General features: G+C 39.1%; 1 pseudogene; it reads right to left on the reverse strand.

The window, feature by feature from the left end:
- Positions 1 to 6,205: 6,205 nt before the first annotated feature.
- Positions 6,206 to 7,878, reverse strand: LOC149023710 (protein SENSITIVE TO PROTON RHIZOTOXICITY 2 pseudogene; annotated as a pseudogene).

The following is a 7,878-nucleotide window of genomic DNA, read 5'->3' on the forward strand; positions in this document are numbered from 1 at the left end:
GAGGGCCTATCTAGAAGACAAAAGGGTTGTTTGGTTGCAAGAAAAAGTAAAGGGAAGGGAATTGAATTTTCTATTATTTTTTGATAATAAAAAAACTATTAAGTGCAAATTTATTACATATTACTTCTTGCAGCCCAGTTGGAGGCTATTAAGGCTTGCATACCAGTAAAGTCCCTATCTACTTGGACAGTGACATACATACCCATATTTACATAATTTAGATACTTACCTAAAACGTCAAGTGGCAGAGGTTTTGATGGAGTGGGTGGTGTAGATACATGGTTAATTCCTTACAAGTAGTACAAACACTTAACAGAATTTCTTAAATGAACACAGTTTAGTGCCATTAGAAACCCAAAAAGGGTTGCCTTCAATTGTGATTGATCTTTCAGATATTCGTTTTCTTGTCTGGATGTATGGTCCTTTCACCACCACTGCGTAGCTCTAGCCTATTTGTCCCCTTTACTTTGTTTGCTCCACCTGCAATCCAAACAACATGATTTTCAGTTTGAGGCCAATTGATTTATGAAATTCCTATCGCTACATAGTTGCATTGGTTGTTTCTTCATTCCAGAATTTTTTATCCAACTCTAGCATTGGGAGAACAGTTTGTTCTTTTAAACAGAATATCATTGCTAACTTTCCACAAGTAGTTGCAAGTTATTATTATTACAGCAAAGGTCCATTTCTTGTCATCTTTGATCCATTGCTGTGAGTGTAGGCAGCAAGGTTTTTAGGGGTAAATAGACCTGGGTGGAAAAGTCTCCAGAAGAAGATTTTGTATCTTGGCAGAATATTTATTTTCTAGAAGAACTGCCACCAATTGTTTCTGCATGAAGAGCAGAATAGGAGTTGATTTAGATTTGCTCTTTTTTTCGTGTGTGGTGAACACACCATTCAAGCTTGGTTTCAAGAACCAAGAGTCCTGGGATCCATTAATGGGAGTTTGAAGAATTGCATTGCTAATGGCAGCAAGGGTATTGAGGAGGTTTGAATTGACATTCCAGTGGTTTCTAATAATAAACTCACCAAGTTTTTGAGTTTAAAAAGCAGCCAACAAGATCATGGGGAAGACAGTTCCCAGGTATGGATTTGATCCAAGGATCAAAGTGGTGTGAATTTGTTCGCCACTTCCAATTTTGCAGAGGACTCTAGGGTGGAGGGAAGGGATAACAGATTTCAGCCCATTCCAGATACGAGAGCCAGGCTTTTTTAAGGATAATAGGATAAAAGATTGAGGTGTTGGAGAAGTATTTCTCTTGAGGACTTCAAAAAGAAACCTTTGTAAATCATAATCCTATGTAATTGTACAAGTTATTTATAGGGATATTTTTAGTGTCTCCCCCTAAGTTACGCCATAATATTAATGCCATAAGTTATCTATCAATATTACGTCCGCATTCTAAGGAAAGAAGATGGCAAAGGAGCGTAGGATTTTTCATTAAAGGGTATCCTTGTCTATTATATTTCGTAATGATACATTTAACATGTAATCCTTATTATTGGTTCTCCCAGGCTAGCTTACCACATCTTGGCTTCATCAATAGGGAGGTCACTTTTTATCTATAATTTAAATATAAAGCAGGACTTCACCCATGGCCCCGAGGGGACTTGAACCCTTGACTTTATATTTATGAGGCATGGATTTTTGTTCGCGGCTGCGCGGGTATCCATCCGCGCAGCCGTCAGAACTTGCCACATGGTGTGAAAAAAAATGAACGGTTTTGGATTATTTTAATAATTTTTTATATTTAAAATATTTTACAAATTACAATTATTCGTACCTTATACTCTCTAAATTTACAAAAATAATCCTTGCTCATGTCGATGAGAACAAAATCCTAAACCTCATTTGGATTTACAAGCTCTTTTAAACCCTTCACCTTGGCTTCACCGAAAACCATCGATGGCTCCTCTGGACATCTTGTTGCTACTTCCGTTGCTGCACCGTTGCCCCCACGGTGGGGTCTGCCATAGTAAGGGTAGTAAGGGTCTGGAACTTCAGTTTCATCGTGTCTTTTACAATACGAGCACATTAGCCTAACCTGCGCATCCAATTTGCAAAATCGGTAACAATCCGGACCTCTGGGAGGTTCATCTAGCATAAACACAAGTCAGAAGCTATGCAGAGCAGAGACCTTATGGGGATCGAATGGTAGTGTCTCCTTGAGTTTACACTTGTTAAAGGCTTTCAATATGTCATCTAGGGAAATAGCAGAAATTGCTCAATGTCGAATTCCAAAGAGAGCAAAACTCAACAATTGTGAAAAAAAAAAACAAAAAACAAACAAACCATGCATACAAACCATCGAAGGCATTGTATGATTGAAATTGAATATAGATTGGTTCAATCTCTTAACTCTGGTCTGCTTGTCCATAGCTAGAATGAGATCGAAGTCTAGGAAATCGGATGGTCGTATAAGCCTCAATATGGAAGTTACCTCAATCCCTCGCCGTTTGGAGGTAGCCGCTCTCATCCATGGGTTAGGTGGAGTTACCTTTTCCCAGGAAAAGAAAAGAAAAAAAAAAACAGATTTTTAAGTGAACAGAAACTTTCAAATGCTAATAAAGATGGAGACGAAGCGGGGAACAACGCCTCATGAAAGTCAATTTTGGCGGTAGAGTCGATTAGGAACTTGGATTCAAGCCCCCTTCTCATGACGATCTCCCGAAGGACGGCCTAAGCGGCGGGGCTTCTACGGATGTTGCTTTGGGCGGACAAAGAGAACAGAGAAGGGTTTGGTTCCTGTCTCTGTTAATAAGTTAGAAACCATTGCTAACTCCAGAGGGCAAGTTCTAAAAGATGAACAGGACAAAAGGAGGAGATCCTCCTGATACCCGCCCTTTTATGTTATTGGGAGAGCGGGGAATGGCAAAGCTATAGAGGAGAGGACAAATGTATCGTTGGAAAGAAATATGGGGATTTTTAGACTTTTAGAACCATAGTTGCCGTTGCCGTTTCCCTATTCAAGTATGTGGTGGGCGTCGCCATTGCCTTCGCCTGAGAAGGAGCGGTTTATCACAATATTCTAAAAGCTTGATTTAATGAAATAGGGTTCTGAGTGACGAGAGAATGCTTTGATCGATTTTGAGGAGTTTTAATGTAAATTTAGAAAGTTTAATACTTCACTTGTAAAACAAATTTTATAATTACATCACACTCCTTTTAATAATAACCGTTTGATTTTATTTTACAGCGGGGACTTCACCCTTGGCCCCGAGGGGACTTGAATCCTTGACCTTGAACAAAATCCATGAGGCATTAGTATTATCAATTGAGCAAGTGGGCAAGCTAATAATTATTTGTGGGTCAAAGAGAAATGGATGCATTAAGTGAAATTTGATGACAAAATATAAAATGATATGAAGTTAGTCATGTAATCACTTGAAGTAATAAATCCAAATGCAATAATTGTTATTTTCAATATGAAAATTTTCTTTTCTTTCATTACATTTTCCTTGCAACCAAATGAACCCAAAACATTTTCTTTTACAAACCAGAAGAAAAGCCTTATTGCCTAAAGATGATAAATACTTTCATAATGGCCGTATTGCGCCACTCTAAAGTGAATTGGTTTCATTTACGTGCAGCTCTGTACTGCCTAAGGTTGAGATGGAAATCTCGATAAATCTCGACCGAGATTTCCATCTCGATTATCTGTTTCAATCTTGACCATAGGTAGCAAGAGCTTAAATGCGCAGCATTCAAGTTCAATTCTAAAGTGAACAACCATTATAAGCAAAACCGAAGGCAACATGGAGATTGCCAGAATTATGGAGTCCCAATGCATTTACATTTAAGGTAAACATATCAGTTTGGGAACACTAGTGTTGAACTCTTTACATTGTTCTTGCATCTGCTCAATGGTTTCCATGTTCATCCAAAAGGAAAAAAGAGAGAACAATATAATGATTTTAATTGGTTGTTCTGCGAACAGCTTCGAAGCTATAAAATTCAAGGATGAATACTGGAACATCTTCCATGGTTCAATGATCAATTGTATCCAATACAATGAAACAATTCTGAAGAAAACCATAACCATAAACTGTATCACCTAGATACAAAACCAAATAATTGTTTTCAAATACAACTTTAAAACCATGTCTCATAAACCACTCTTGTTTTTGTTCCCACCTCTGTTACTTTGCCTGGATCGCTGAGGTTGAGCTCTCTCCTTCTTGCGCTTGAAGCCTGCACCCTTATTAATGCTTGCTTCAGCAGCAAGTACTTCAGTGTGAGGAGCATCGGCCAACATCCGATCCTCCTTCTAGCTCAAGGTGCTTGGTAGCTTGATCAAAAGATTTGACATCATCAGCATGAGTCAAGAAGATCTTCATATGCTCCCAAGTCTTTGGCAATGACTTGATGACTGCGGAGACTTGCTCCTCATCAGTCTTTTGGCGCCCACATGCGCTCAACTCACTAATCATGTTAGACATGATGGTTATATGCAGCCTCATGGTGTGACCCTGGCGCATTTTATAACCGTCAAAGGTGAGTCCGAGCTGGCGGGCTCTTGTGGTGGAAGTCCCTCCGTACTGGAACTTCACAGCCTCCCACAAGGACTTTGCAGTTCTATGCTTCTCAAATCGAAGCATCAGATCATCCCTTATGGAGCTTAGGATACTAATCCTAGCTACCCGGTCCTTCCTCTTCAAGGCATTGTAAAGCTCAAGGTCTCTGCGATACTGTGCAATGGTACCTTCCTTAGGTGGGGACATGGTCTAGTTTATGGTTTCCAACATTTTCTGTTCTTCTAGGAGATACTGCACCTTTCGGTGCCAGAGGTCATAATACCTCTCATTCAGTTTATCTCGTTTGGCGAAGTCAGCAACAATGCTCTTGGTAGCAGCCATTTATTCTAGAGACATTACATACAAGGATGAGTTCAACTATTCTAGCATAAAACACAACTCATGCAACAACAAATCATACTAGCATAGTCAACCTACGGGATAAGCATTTAAACCGAAAGAGATGCTAACAAACATTCAATCAAATTCTCATGCAAACCCACATAGACTTATATACTAGTTTCATTCTGTGCAAGAAACATGATTGATAGACCCATAATTAAAAACAGTTTTATTAAAATAAAACATGCAATCATGTTAATGCTATGAGGTGGTTCACATAGAACACTTATACCTCATTAGCTCCCACTAGGCCCCATTAGGCCCTCAATGCCCAAACATCACACAGATTGTCGGGCCATTGGTGTCCAGTAAGTTAGAAACACATTCTGAACTGGACAGACCAATATCCAAAGAAAATCCATCTCCTAGACGGACTGCCGTTTGCCTTTTATGCCCAGACGGATGATTGTCTGCCTTTTATGCCCAGACGGAATTTCCGTCTGGGTCACTGTGATCAGTTTGACAATAGACGGACGTCCGTTTGGTCTACAGTGACAAAAAATGGTTTTTTTTTCTTCTTTCTTTTTCATTTCAATTTTCTTGAACGGAAATTTTCCAAAAAACGAAAAATCATGTTTTTTCACCCAAAAAATCATCCAAAAATACATGAAAAAAAAATCAGCAATAAAAATTAAACAAAAATAATTATCATGGATAATCAATTCATGCAAAAATTCATTAGGGAAATTCACAAGGATCCTCCCACTCGGATCCGAACCCAAAACATAAGGGTTTCCAAAAATCCTATCAATTTCCCATGGGTTTCATATTAAACTCTGGATTCTCCGCGGGTTTCCATAAACCCTTGATCCTCCCATTCGATCCATACAATGAAATTAAACAATGGGGAGGAACCGAGAATCGTGGGAACCACGGCTCTGATGCCAATGTAGGTTATACTCCAGTTATCTCAATTCGATTAATTGATGGGAAAGATCCTTACCTGGATTCGCTTTCCTAAATAATGAAGTATATGCAACGAAAGTAAATTTGGATCCACGTTCTCGTTCCACCACCAAAGCTCTACCGGGATGATTCCACAATCACTAAGATAGGGAATAATTTTCACAACCCAAATGCCGTGTGGAAAAAGGATGGATGAGTGATCTAAAGCAAAGGAAGGAAACCTCCAATGAGTTTCTCCTTCCTGGGTTTCTTGGAGAAAGGGAGAGAGATAGATGGGAGCTGTCATTTCTTTGTCAGAAATCTTGTACGAATGAATCACACGCTTACTCAAGTGATGTGGTGATTACAAATATATAACCTATATTTTGTAACCGCCCTAATTGTGATTTTCTAGGTTTGCCCTTGGGCATCTAATTTATTAATTATATTAATATATACCAACAATTACAAATTAAACAAGCCACCAATACAGAAATGCAGGATTCTCTTTCTTTCCTTCATTGTATCTGATTAGTTGAATTTACAGAAAAACTGATGTGGAAAAGAAAAATTATAGAAGAAAGGAAGACACTGAACAAACATAAAATTGGAAGAAATCAAAAGAAATTTTGATTTGGCTCCAATTCAGATTGTTTCATTGCATTTACATTGCGTGGTGATCGATATGTTGAGAATTCGTAAAGGAAGGATGTGCAGCTGGAGTATGCCCAGTGAACAAAGCAACATGACCCATTAGTTTATCCTTCCTAGAGAAGGTAGTTCCACATGAACACTGCCATTTTTGTTCACCACAGTGCTTCTCATGAGTCTTAAGATCTGATAACACAGAAAACTGCTTCTGATTGCACTTGTTACACACATACATCTTAGGGCAATGACTCCTCTTGTAGTGATTCTTTGCACAAATCATAGATTTCAATGGCTGAAACTTGGGATGGTTCTTGTTCCATCTGCAACCTTCTTGTGGACATGAATATTTTCTAGGCAATCTCATAGAGGAAAACCCATTACCACCTTCTCCCTCTCCTCTATTCTTCAAAGGATTGCTTAAAGCTGCACTTGACTTATACTTATCTCCATGAGCTCTCATGTGCATCCTTAGATTTGCATCTCTCTTGAATCCCTTACCACAAACTTGACAATAATGTGTATACTTAGCCAATAAATCTGCTGCATCCAACTCGATTACATCGTATGGATAACCATTTGACAATTCCACCTCTAAGCCCTCACTGTTTTTGCTTCTTCTGCTGCTGTTGTTGTTGTTGTTCTTTCTGGTCATCATAGGGGTGGTGGTGTTAATATTATCATTGTTGCTGTGACTATTATTACTGCTACCACTATTATTGTTATCGTAGTTATTGTCATACCAATCAAGATGTTCCTGTGAAAAGAAGCCTCTACCGCCGGCTCCGACTCCAGCTCCGGTTCCGGTGCCATCTTGTCCCATTTGAGCTTCACGAGTGGTGTTGTTCTGTGCTAATATACCATCAGGAACCTTGTTGAGTGGAGCTCCAACAGCAGCAAGTTGTTGACAATTGAACATCATGGAAGATGCAGTGACCATGATTTCTTGACTAAGAGTTCCCATACTTGCTATGGCAATTGCTGATGATTCAGGTTGATTCTGATCAGAAGATACAAGAACACCAGCCAGTGATTGCACCTGATGAACCTTGTCCTTGAGGACTGAGAGACTGTACAGAAATGCACCCGAGTAGGTCTCTGCACCAGCACTTGCCTCCATTGAAGCTGATACATTATCTGTCATGCCATAAATTGCTTGTGAGTTACTCTGGAAACATGGAGGAGCACCTGCAATCATTTCTTTGATCTCCTTTATCTTCTTCCACCTTCTTTTCTAGTCAACTAACTCTCTCTCTCTCTCTCTCTCTTTCTCACTGGGTTGTGAATTTGTGATTTTGTTGCTAATGGAAAAGTTATTGTTTGGGGGAAAGAAATGAGACTTTCTATACCTTCTGCAAGATAACAACTAACAAAAAGCATGGGCGTGTTTTATATTTGTCTGTGAAAGAAGAAGAAACAAAGAAGAAA

Source organism: Hakea prostrata, chromosome 2 (genome assembly GCF_041222555.1).
Source record: "Hakea prostrata isolate BN-2017 chromosome 2, UWA_Hpros_2, whole genome shotgun sequence".
NCBI lineage: Eukaryota > Viridiplantae > Streptophyta > Magnoliopsida > Proteales > Proteaceae > Hakea > Hakea prostrata.